A 13,865-nucleotide genomic window follows, 5' to 3' on the forward strand; every position below is an offset into this window, starting at 1 on the left:
ATTGATCAGGGTTTTTTTTTTTTTTTTTGAGAAAGCTTAGCAGAGTTTAACTTCCATCAACAGAAATGATTCTCTTTTCAGAAAAAAAAAATTCTTCTTATAGCCTTCTTGACAATTTTGCAAAGGAACTTTATCTCCTTTCTTTACATTTTTTATTCTTAAAGTTGAAGAGTCACCACTAAGTAGTGAAATTGATTACTAGAGGTGGGAGAAATTTCCCAGAGGAATAAAAAGACTGAAGGTAAATGCTTTAAAATGGGCCTGTTTCATCAATTACAGAATAAAAGGAGTGTCTGAAGGATCAGCAGACTTAGATGTGTCTAGCTTGAACAGAGTGTTACAGGCTCCAGTGCTGGTCATAGAATCAATCATACATGTTAGAAGAGGAAGTGGCTCATTATTAGGTCAACAAGTTCACTCCACTTGACCTTTGCAATGCTGGGTTGTTCTCTCTGCTATGTCTCTTTCAATATGAAGAGTTCATTTATTGTGGATTGCCCGGGGATTATTGGAGCTGTGTGGTGTCTCTAGTCCCTTCTCAGCCACTTTTCCCAGTGACTCAGACCCTCAGCTTTCCACAGTCTGTTCCTCCTCATCCTTTGGCATTATCTTGGCCAGATTTTAGCCCATAATTGGGGCTGACACATTTTGCTTCTTCCATCTTTAGGTTCTGACTTGGAGATAGAAGAGCCCTTCCTCCAAGATGGTCCCTTCATATGCCATAGGCTCCAGTGGGCCTCTGAGGAAGAAGGAAAAGGGGAAGATATTATATTCATGAGAAAGAACGTTAGGATATGAGCCTGAGAAGGAAGTTAGGGGTCATCTCTGCAGATCCCAGAGTGATTGTCTATCAGTGAATTAGATCACAGGTCATAACCATGCAGATTCTAATAGTGATGGAGTCCTCTACTGGAGACTTTAAAAATTTTTAAACAATCTTAAAGCAACAACTCAACAGCATAAAGAGACAACTTAAAATGAGTTCAAGTGTGAGTCAACTGGTAGATGTTACAACGCTGTCATGTTAGAAGGACTGCCACTGCGTGTCTTGAGAAGACCTAAGTCTGTTAAAGATAGCTACTCATTTCTGAACATCGGGAAGTGTTCCATGTGATTCTTCTAGTTGACATTTTATGATGCATGAAAATAACATAATCAATGTTGGGAGCAAAACAAGACTTTCGAGAGCTTGAGTTTAAAATTAAATATTTATGATCTAGCCTTAGTAGAAAAGAGAAAAGATCAATGAGCTCTTGAATGCAATTTTGGGGGAGAAAACTTATTCTTCTTTTAAAGACAATTTACTTTTCTTTTCACCAAATGTAGCTTTAGGGTTCTATAGTGAGTCATTTAGGATGGGTTAGATTATCCTATGGTAACACACAACCTCAAAATCTCAGAGGCTTAAAACAACAAGTCTATTTTTTATCTACATTACATATCCATTGCGAGTGTTGTCCTCACTCTGGGATCCAGGATTACAGAGTTTCCACTCTCTGGAACATTGCTGATCACTGTGGCAGAGAACGAGAGCTTTGAAACAGCTTGAAGTAGCAATTGATGGCTCCAGCTCCAAAGTAACATTTGTTCACAACTCATTTGGTCAGCACGGGTCACATGCCCCTACTCAATCACAAGGGGCTAGGAAATGTAATCCTACCAAGTGCCTGGAAAGCAGAGAGCTGGGAATATTTGGAAAATAGTGCTGAAGACTTCCATATGTCATTACATTTGAAAGGACAAAATTTATTCTGGTGTATGTTCAAAATCAGGCATGTCCCATGCTGCCTATAATGTTGGTAAGTTGACTTTTTTAGAGTGAATAATCAAAATAGCAAAAGCCTCTACCCATCGGTTCTGTGCATTGGAGAGTGACCTTTGCAATCTCCTGGGAAGCTTAAAAAACACTCATGCCTGGGTCCCACTCTAGGGATTGTAATTTAATTAGTCTGAGGTGCAGTTTAGGCATCACAATTTTTTCAAGCTCCCTAAAGTGATGCTAGTGCACAACCAGAGCAGAAAGTCACTGGTCTATTCTAAGGGTCCGGGTTTTAGGGTGATTTTCTTTCTTTTTTTAAAATTTTATTTATTTATTTATTTATTTATTTATTTATTTATTTTGAGAAGGAGCTTTACTCTGTTGCCCAGGCTAGAGTGCAGTGGCCCAATCTTGGCTCACTGCCACCTCCATCTCCCAGGTTCAAGAGATTCTCCTGCCTCAGCCTCCAGATCTGCTGGTATTAAAGGCACCCATCACCATGCCCTGCTAATTTTTGTATTTTTGGTAGAGACAAGGTTTCACTGTGTTAGCCAGGCTGGTCACAAACTCCTGACCTCAAGTGATCTGCCCACCTTGGTTTCCCAAAGTGCTGGGATTATAAGGCGTGAGCCACAGTGCCCAGACTTTAGGGTGATTTTCAGCTCCAATCACATCTCTCTCTCTGTGTGGTCTTCAACAAATCAATTAACCTCTCTGGGCCTCGGTTTTATCATCTGTAAAATTAGGGGTGGGATATATTTTTTTCCACAGATCCTTCCAGCCTTAAAAATCTCTCATAGGCCACCGACTTCTATTTAGAAAATGTTTCAGAGCTCAGGTTAATGTGTAAGTGCAGCCAAGTGAGCTTGTAAGTTAACCTGCTCGAACTCTTATAAAGGCAATAATTGGAAAGAGCCTTTACTCTACGAAGTAGGTAGTTGTCTTTTTTCCCTAAACTGGGAAGCCAGGCCAGACTTGGGGGAAAAGTCACAGAAAAGGTAGTGGCAAAGAAAGATAAAAAGTTAACTTGATCTCTTGGTTCTATGTGAACTTCCTAGCCTAAAATGAAAAAATTGTATTACCTAAGGCTATTCAGATAAAAATAAATTTTAAAAAGCCACTTCCCTCAATTCTTCTTGCTGAAAATGAAAAAGTTAAAGGTGTCACAATTTCTTCACCATGTAATCCTATCTCAGTGCTGTCAGCGTCTTAATAGTGTATTGATTGGCTCACACTCCTGCTATCTTTAAAGAAGCATTATTACTCTGTTGGGCCAAACATGAAAAACTATGTTTAAAGACCTTTTTAAGGTTTTTTTGATTTTCCAAAAACTTCTTGGGGGCTTATCGAGTTTCTCTGGCAGCTAGAATTAACTCTACAATGCTCTTTCTCTATTTCTGAGACAGTGAATTCATCTGAAGCCAGCAAGTTATCAATGACTCACAAGACAGGGAAGATAAGGGGGCTCTCAAGATAAATTAATGTGGTAATTAGCTACCTGGACACCTGTAAGTTTAGATTAGTGAGAGCATCTTTGCTGCCATTGCGTTGGAAATTCATGATAATTTTAAATAGTCATTTAAATATGTGAGGCTGACTCCAGTGTCAAGGAGTAGGGAGTAAGAAGAAAAGAAGATGGATTGCAAAAATTAAAACTTTTAGTACAAAAAATAGCATTATACTGTTGTTCAATTATTGAAATGCCTGGCAAGCAGAAATATGACCAAAATCTTCACTTATAGCCCCACTGTACAGTATTTATTTGATATCTATAATTGTTTTCTCAATTATTGTAAAAAAGCATGAGAATAACTTTTATTGAATGCTTAGAAAAATATTTGATGACCATACACTAAAATGTTATCACTTTGGGTGATGGTTTGTGTTTGAGTCTTTTATCTCCCTTTTTGGATTTTTTGTGTGTTCCACCAGTTTTCTCTACTGAACATGTATTCTTTTGGACCCAGATTTCATTCCTCACTGTGCTCTTGGGAAAATTACTTAACCATCCTGGGCCTCATTCTGCCATCTCAAAGTGAAGTTAATAATAGTATCTACCTCAGAGGGTCATGGTAACTGTTAGATTAAATCACCCAAAATGGCTGATATTTGGCTGCCTTTTGACCTATAAAGATGTTAATATGAAATGGCTCAAAATAATATTAAGTAAGTATTTAACATTGCATCTGACAAATCCTAAGCACTCAAGAAATATTAGCTATAGAAGTACATTAAGGAAATAGAGAACTAGTTCAGAAATGGAGAAGATATCACATGCAATTTTTAAAGTCAGATTTATTGAAGATAAGTTACATTTAGTATATAGTTCTATAAATTTTGACAAACACATACAACTGGGTAACCACAGTCAAACTATAGAATGATTCAATCCTCCCCAAAATCTACTGCACCGCCTTGTAGTCAGCTCCTCCCCTCCCCTCCCCTCTATCAACCACTGATCTTTTCTCTGTCCCTATAGTATTACCTTTAATAACGATTTTTCCCCCTTACTTTAATTATCCAGATGTGTTCATTTACCTTTTTCCTGTGTGGAAAGGCATCTACTCCCACAGAGGCAGAAGAGAAACCCCATCCCTCTGGTCAACCACTAATTCAGTTACTTCCCGGAAAGCCTGGTTTAATTAGCACTGGGGAGTGAAGGATGCTGGGCTCCAGGGTGTGTAGCAAGCAGGGGAAAACATTTGCTGAGTGTTTATTTTATTCAGAGTTCACAACTCCATGTGAATGGAGGTGAGAGTGTGGTCAGGTCGAACTTTCGGGCTACTTTACCCATTATCAAACAAAGTTTTAGACTCTATGATTTTGCTGTTGTTTAAAACATACACATCTGGCCGGGCACGGTCGCTCAGGCCTGTAATCCCAGCACTTAGGGACGCAAAGGCGGGCAGATTGCCTGAGCTCAGGAGTTTGAGACCAGCCTGGGCAACATGGTGAAACCCCATCTCTACTAAAATTAGAAAAAATTAGCTGGTGTGGTTGAGCATGCCTGTAATCCCAGCTACTCTGGAGGCATGAGAATTGCTTGAATCCAGGAGGCAGAGGTTGCAGTGAGCAGAGATTGCACCACTGCACTCCAGCCTGGGGGACAGAGCGAAACTCTGTCTCAAAACAAACAAACAAACAAACAAAAAACATACACACCTGCTTGTCAGAGGGCTCATTAGCTAAAGATCAATTTAAATTCCAGATCTCCAAATAGCATTTAACAAAGATCTGTTCTTGGTCCAGCTCTCCTTTTAAGAAAAATGCCCAACCCATGCATGTAGGCAAAGACCTCCTTTCTTAGAGGCCAGGCACGCCTAGCAGGATCTTTTTTGTGTTTCATGCTCTTTGAGTTACATGTTTCCTGCCTCTTGTCACCTTTTCATCATAGTATTACTTTGCATGAATATAATTTGCTGCAACATCCAAATGACTGATCTTTATAATCTTGAAATCCAAATGTCTCTCCCTGTTACAAGCCTTCAGTTCTCCTCCATTGTTTACAGGATGAAATCTGCACTCCTTTGCCTTTCAAATAAGCCCTTTATCTGATCCCATCTAGATTGGCACAATTCAGATCATAAGTTTGGTTTATTTGATGCAAATTGGAACCAGTACCCACCAAGTAGAGAACCTGGAACATTTACAAACATAGGTCACTTATTAGACATAAAACAAATTTCAACCAATTTCAAAGTGTTGGTATCACAGACAGAGGCTGTTTCACACAGTGGAAAAGTCCATAGACTTAGGAACCCACTTGCCTTTCTTTGGCTCCCGACCGCTATTGGTAGCTCGTCTGTGACCTTGGTCTTGTTCTTTAACTTCTCTGTGTCTCTGTTTCCTCTTTTGTGACGCTCAAAGGCTTTGGTGAGGAAAGCTGTCCTTCCTCCATCATAACACACTCTCCCAGGCTTCTCTGCCTTTGCACTTGCTGTTTCCGCAGCTGGACATGCCTTCTCCATGCTGAATCCATCTGGAAACTCCCATCATTCTTGGAGTTTCAGAATCAAATCCCTGACTTCCTTAGGTAGCCTCTGGGCTCCCTAGCCCTTTTTGAACAGCCAGGAAATCCATTTAGCAGATTTATTATATGAAAGTTGCTGGGATCTCTGTCTTCCCACTGATCTGTAAACTCCCTAAAGTAGAAATAGCATCTAATACTTAATGAGTAGTGAGTGAGTGCTTATTGCAAGCAAGGCACCGTTCTACACTTTTTCATGTATCAATTCATTTATCTCTAGAACAACTCTGTGAGCTGGCTACTATTATTTTCCCTTCTTTACAGATGAGGAGACTGAGGCACAGAAAGCTGTGTAATTTGCCTAAATTCACCCAGCTAGGGAGTGGTTAAGATGGAATTCAAACCTAAGAAATCTAGCTCCAGCATCCACATTTTTCACCATTATGCTGTATCAAGAGTATGATTAGCTAAGTAAAAGCTATAGGTCAATGCCTGTCAACCTAATTGTGCATAGGAATCACCTGGGGACCCTGTGAAAATGCAGATTCTGACTCGGTATATCTGAGGTAGCACTAAGATTCTGCCTTTTTAACAGACTCCCAGACAATGCTACTGGTCCATGGACCACACTTTCAGAAGCAAGGCCCTAGACCAGTGGTTCAAAGCTTTGTTTTCTTTTGTCTCAAGACCTTTTTACATTCTTAAATATTATTGAAGATGGCAAAAAGCTTTTGCATACGTATGTTATATCTGCCAATATTTACCATAATAAAAATTAAAACTAAGAAATTTTAAATCATTTAAAATAGTTAACTAAGCCCATTATATGTTAATGTAAAAAGGATAGTTCTTCATTCAATCCTTTGTGTATAACATGACATGGAGTCTCCGGAAAACTCCACAGTATAATCATGACAGAATTTGAGCCAAAAAGGTAGATGACATCTTATTATTATTATAAGAAAACTGTAACAGTACAGAGCCCCTGAAAAGGTCTTAGAGGGCCTACCAAGTGTCCCCAGACCATACTTTGAGAACCACTCCTTTAGATTACTCAAGAATCCTAGAGTATTGTGAAAGTTGTAGCATTCATTGTAGAATTAAGCTTTAGTGCTTTGTAAAATGTCTGACTTGCAAAATTCTGTAAGAATATTCTAACTCTAGATTCTGTCTCTTTTTCTAGTTGCAAGTTACACCCTCATCTTCATCTTATTTATTTTTTATTTATTTATTTATTTATTTATTTATTTGGACACAGAGTTCGGCTCTTGTTGCCCAGGCTGGAGTGCAATGGTGCAATCTCAGCTCACCGCAACCTCCGCCTCCTGAGTTCAAGCGATTCTCCTGCCTCAGCCTCCTGAGTAGCTGGGATTACAGGCATGCACCACCATGCCCAGCTAATTTTTTGTATTTTTACAAACAGGGTTTCTCCATGTTGGTCAGGCTGGTCTCAAACTCCCGACCTCAGGTGATCTGCCTGCCTTGGCCTCCCAAAGTGCTGGGATTACAGGCAGGAGCCACCGCACCCAGCCTCATTTTCATCTTATAATGGTGCATAACATGCAGCCAAAAAACACATGAAGAAATGCTCATCATCACTGGCCATCAGAGAAATGCAAATCAAAACCACAGTGAGATACCATCTCACACCAGTTAGAATGGCCATCATTAAAAAATCAGGAAACAACAGGTGCTGGAGAGGATGTGGAGAAATAGGAACACTTTTACACTGTTGGTGGGACTGTAAACTAGTTCAACCATTGTGGAAGTCAGTGTGGCGATTCCTCAGGGATCTAGAACTAGAAATACCATTTGACCCAGCCATCCCATTACTGGGTATATACCCAAAGGACTATAAATCATGCTGCTAGAAAGACACCTGCACACGTATGTTTATTGCGGCACTATTCACAATAGCAAAGAGTTGGAACCAACCCAAATGTCCAACAACGATAGATTGGATTAAGAAAATGTGGCACATATACACCATGGAATACTATGCAGCCATAAAAAATTATGAGTTCATGTCCTTTGTAGGGACATGGATGAAACTGGAAAACATCATTCTCAGTAAACTATCACAAGAACAAAAAACCAAACACCGCATGTTCTCACTCATAGGTGGGAATTGAACAATGAGAACTCATGGACACAGGAAGGGGAACATCACACTCTGGGGACTGTTGTGGGGTTGGGGGAGGGGGGAGGGACAGCATCTGGAGATATACCTAATGCTAAATGATGAGTTAATGGGTGCAGGAAATGAACACGGCACATGGATACATATGTAACAAACCTGCACATTGTGCACATATACCCTAAAACCTAAAGTATAATAAAAAAAAATCAAAAAAAAAAATGGTGCATAACAACGGGCTCAGCAGAGATAAGAGTCTCTTCTGAAAACCAACAGCCCAAAAGTGTTACCCCCACCCCCAGACAGAACATTTCATAAAGAAGATTATTAAAAGGAAAAACACATATTTTATCAAGACCCTAAAAGATTTTAAAAATTGCTTTAGAATAAATCATCCCAGTGTAACACGTTGATTTCAAGCTAGTATGATTTTCCTTTGTATGCATTTACTACATTTATGTTTAAAGTTTTTGCCCAAATACAGTTCTGCAATTTAAAATATATAAAATGTAGAGGGTTTGAAATCATTTGATATATTTAAATATTACACATTCCCTTCTCTTTCCTGCCTTTTTAGACCTTACTCTTATAACTGGATTTCTAAGCTTACACCAACTCTATGCAGGAGCCATTTGAATAGGCTCATTGATTCCTTGATCTGAACTTCCCTTTGAGCTCTGAATTGTTTCCTTAGAACATCTGCTTCTCTGCTAGGTGTGTATCAGTCTGACTCCTCAACTGTACATAGGGAGTTATACTCCTTGCCAAACTTGTTTATATATATTGTCATGTCAGGGCTCGACAGATATCATACTGCAAATTCAAGCCTCCAGTTTCCCTCTCTGGAAACCTGTGTCCCCAAGCCTGATGCTTTCAATTCAGAGAATCATAGAACCTCAGGATTGGAAAGGATCTTTGAGGTCATCTAGACCCCTGCCACTCAAATGCGGGCTTCAGATCAGCAGCACGGGCATCGTCGGGGAGCTTGCTAGCAATGCAGAATCTCAGGAGCACCCCGACTACTGAATCAGAATCTGCATTTTAACAAGATCCCAAGAGATGAGTGTGTACATGAAAGTTGCAGAAGGGCTGCTCCAGACCAGCTTCCCACCTGAGGCAGAAGTCCTGTCTGCAGCATCCTCCTCCCAGCTACCCGCAAGTGCTCAACCTTCACCTTCCAGCTTCAGGACATCACTCTAGATGTCCTTTCATTCTAGAACAACGGTTCCCGACTTTGATTGCACATTAAAATCACTTGGGGAGATTTGAAAAATCCCAGCGCTGAGGCCTCATCCCGGAATGACTGATATAACCAGAATCTCTGCAGATGGAACCTAGGCATTGGTATTTTATGAAGCTCCCCCAAGTGATTCGAATGTGCAGCCAAGCTTTGAACTACTGATCCAGAGCCATTCATTTGCATCTTAGGCTGTCTACTTTTTTCCTTGCTTTGATTTCCTGTGAAAATGCAAATATCCCCTCAGAAAGGCAAAACTGTTATCTCCCATTTACACTTTGCTTGGAAATAGGGTTCATTTTTTATCAGCATAAATAATTTATTGCTAACTCTAATATCCTATACTAGAGGCTTGGCAATTGACATAGTATTCTGGGATGGGAAAGCAAGAAGTTAGGAAATGAGATGAGAGGGGAGGATGTGAAGACAGTTGCTAAGGGGCAGACATCACGCCTTCTGGTGACCACCTCTTGGTCAATCAAGCTACCTTGGGCAGGAAGGAACTGGGCCAGGCCAAGAACCTGAAGCTCTCCTGTGGCCAACCCACTGCAGGTTTCCAGCACTTTCTCCTGCTTCCTTATTCATGGTGCTATGGGGTGAGGGAAGTGTGGGGAGGTAAGACACTCTACAGCTGCTGCGGTTGTGGGTTCTGTCAGCTGAGCGTGGGGTCCCCAGTCTAGTCCTTGGCCTGATAGATCTAAAAGAAATTTTGTTAATGTTATGATCTTGACAGCCGCAAAAGCTAGTGGCTGTTTTCCTCAACTCAGTAATCCTCTTGAGTAATAAGCCCTTTTGTTTGTGACATTACTGCTTAACAAACTGAAATCTGGATTTTTTGCGAGATTTAGAAGAATAGAATTTTGTGAACACATTATTAGCTTTTAAATTAGCTAGCTTTATTTAGGTAGTGCTGCATTAGAATAATTGTTGTTTGGGAATACATTCATAATGTTAACAAGTAATTCTGAACAGACTAAACACATAATCAGCCGAAAACTTAGGGAGGAGAAAGTGTTATTTTAAAGGGAAAATTAATAGTACATCGTTATATATTAATGTGCTATTAATAAAAATATAACACAAAATAAATCCCTAATAATACATAAATTTGGAAGCTTTAACATTTTAGATTCTAATGAGTATCATTCACATGTTAAAATTTAGAAAATGTATAGCTTGGGGCTGGGTGCGGTGGCTCACGCCTATAATCCCAGCACTTTGGGAGGCTGAGGCAGGCGCATCATGAGATCAGGAGTTCGAGACCAGCCTGCCCAATATGGTGAAACCCCATCTCTACTAAATATGCAAAAATTAGCCGGGCGTGGTGGCACACGCCTTTAGTCCCAGCTACTCGGGAGGCTGAGGCTGAAGAATCACTTGAACCTGGGAGGCAGAGGTTGCAGTGAACCTAGATCACGCCACTGCACTCCAGCCTGGGCAACAGAGCAAGACTCCATCTCAAAAAAAAGAAAAGAAAAGAAAAGAAAATGTATACCTTACAAACTCTCCTTCATACATATTTATTTTTGCAAACTAAATAATTTTTCAAAATAAATAAATAAATCTAATTAATTTAGATTTTGAGAATAAAATCCTATCACATCTTCTGCCTCCCATTTCCTGCTAGCTAACCTTCAAATCTGGATAAACACATTAGAGTGTTGTTTAAGAATGAATCAGATACATTCGACAGATTTATAGATGCTTTAGGGATTTGAAAAGTTGACTATCAGTTCTTTAAATTACCCAACATGTAATTTTTTAGAGATAATGTTCTATTAAACTTTACTCTTTAGACTAAGCAAGTATTGTAGACAGAAGGAATTGTGTTTTGGGTGCCTGAAGAGGTGCGAAGAGGCTTAGAATATTTATTTTCTTTTTCTTTTATGTAAACATTAACTTTCTGATTGTAGTAAGAACACTTGTGATCTTAACAGAGTTTTAAATGCACAGCACAGTATTGTCATTTATAGACACAACGTTGTATAGCAGATCTCTAGAACGTATTTATCTTGCTTAACTGAAGCTTTATACTCATTGATTAGCAACTCTATTTCCTCTTCCCCTCATCCCCTGGCAATCACCATTCTATTCTCTGCTTCAAACACCGCATGTTCTCACTCATAGGTGGGAATTGAACAATGAGAACACATGGACACAGGAAGGGGAACATCACACTCCGGGGCCTGTTGTGGGGTGGGGGGAGGGGGGAGGGATAGCATTAGGAGATATACCTAATGCTAAATGACGAGTTAATGGGTGCAGCACACCAACATGGCACATGTATACATATGTAACAAACCTGCACATTGTGCACATGTAACCTAAAACTTAAAGTATAATAATAATAAAATAACAAAAAAAAGAGTTGACTATTTTAGATACTTCATATAAGTGGAATTATGCAGTATTTGTCCTGCTGTGATTGGTTTATTTCATTTAGCAGAACGTCCTCCAGGTTTAGCCATGTCTCACAGACTGCAGGATTCCCTTCTAAGGCTGCGTTATTAATAATATCCCAGTGTATGTACATATATACCACATTTGCCTCATCCATTCATTTGCTGAGGGATGTTTAGGCTGCTTCCACCTCCTGGCTGTTGTGAGCAGCGCTGCCACGAACATGGGCGTGCTCATAGAGTGTTTCCGCTCTCCATCGCTGAACCTGTAACTTGGCTTCCCAAGAAAATGTGAGAAGGGAAGATGAAGAGCATTTTAAGAGGGCTTTTTTTCTAAGTATGATCGTTTTCTTTCAATAATATAATGTTTGCCTTTTTAATTAAATCTCAATTTTGGTACATATATTCTACTATTTTTTACCAGCTTATATTTTCATTTCAATAATGCTTTATCCTTCTATTTGAAGATAGAGAAATTGAAATTAAAACTAACATTTTAGCTTAAGTGTCTATTCTACTCTCAAGTCAAAAACACTTGGAAAAGTTGCCCTGTAGTGATTACTTCCCTAAAATTAAAAAAAAAAATTATTTTAAAATCCCAATCATTTCCCAAATGAATCTTTTATATAAAATCAGATTTCTTAAAGAAGGGCACACCTAGGAGGAGCCACCAGTTTGGACTGGCAACTTTGCTTATCTACTTGACTTGTCATTAATTTGAGACCAATCTATCAAACTATCAAAATTTGAAACCAATCTATCAAACTATCAAAATCTACCAATCTATCAAAATTTGAGACCAATCTATCAAACTGGTGAGCTAATTCGGTGGACTTTCTGGAATATAGGTGATAACAGAAAGTTCTGTGGACTTTCTGGAATATAGGTGACAACGTTCTTCCTGCTATCCATCCACATCTTCCACTTTTGTTCCTTTCTCCATTTCGAATCTGTTTTCTTTTTTCATTTTTCAATGGGAGATCTGGATTTTATTATTACTCAAATCAGCCTCCTCAAGCATTTGGGGATCAGAGTTTTTAAGGATAATTTGGTGGGTGGAGGGCCAGTGAGTTGGGAGGGCTGCTAATCTTTTTCTTGACTTCAGGGACAGTTCCTTGTCCTCATTTCCCTCCATATAGTCCTATATTGCTTGGGAAAGCCCAGGTGTGCACAAGCATACCAGCATGGGTGCACACATACATGTACACATACAGGGGTACACATACATATACCAATACTTTCATTTGCGTTAGAAATAAAAGTCATTATTTTCCCACTGTCTGCTTTTTACCCCGATGAAAGTGGATAGCTTGAATTGTTGTGTTATTGGTTTTTTTTTTTCAATGAAACCCCATGATTATGAAAGAGCTTGGGACCAGAGAATGATTAAAGCCATACTTCTCTGTTCATCAAACAAATACTTCCAGGCTTGCCTACTACATACAAGCCAACATCTCCACATTCTGAGTTTTCTTCATGGGTTCATCTGGACTCAGCGATCATGTTAGTGTATTCCTTCAGCTCTGACATCAGAGTTTTAATGTTAATAGCATTTCTCAAGGATAAGTAGTTGGGACCTGGGCACAACCGAGAAAGATGTGTCTGAGGCTGCCATGCCCAAACACAGACACAAGGATGTCTGAGCTGAGAAGGATCCTGTGCTCTACCAGTTAAGCCCAGGAAACTCATGTCAGATAGGCAATGTGACTCATCTAAAGACATATAACAAGTAATAAACAAAGATTAGAAACAGGGAACATGAAAAACAGGCATACTGGATAAATTAAGAGGCACTAAAGCTAAAGGAAAATATGAATGGGCTGGCTGTTCCCTGGAGCAGCCAGGACTTAGTGGTGACTCCTACCAGTTGTGGGTGTATCCTATGTGCATTTTCCTTTCTTTAGATGGCTCGGCCGTGATTCCTATCCCAGAGAATCCCCTTCTGGTATTTCATTATATTTTGGGGGAGATCATTCATTATTCCAAAATACAATCCTTGATTTTCCATTATTTCCAGTTCCTGTACAAAGTGTCTGGATCAAATCTTCATCTTTGGCTTTAAATCTTATGTGCCATCCAAGTAATAATCTACTAGTGCTTCTGGAATTTAACTCTGGACTTAGCTTGTTTCTGTGATAGATGTGACTGATGGGATGATAAAGCCAAACCACATTCAGTGACGGTCAAGGGTGTGACATGAGCAGTGCCTCGGATTATCCTATCTGATGGGCACACCCTTTAAAGTAGGTGTTACATTTCATTGCAGGGGGGAGGAAATCAAAGCTGTTTCCTCCTTCTCCATAACTGTTGATCTTTCTTCATATTGTCAATTAATTTTAAAATAGGAATCTAAGTCATCCCTTCCT

This window comes from Nomascus leucogenys, chromosome 6 (assembly GCF_006542625.1).
Source record: "Nomascus leucogenys isolate Asia chromosome 6, Asia_NLE_v1, whole genome shotgun sequence".
NCBI classification, from domain to species: Eukaryota; Metazoa; Chordata; class Mammalia; order Primates; family Hylobatidae; genus Nomascus; species Nomascus leucogenys.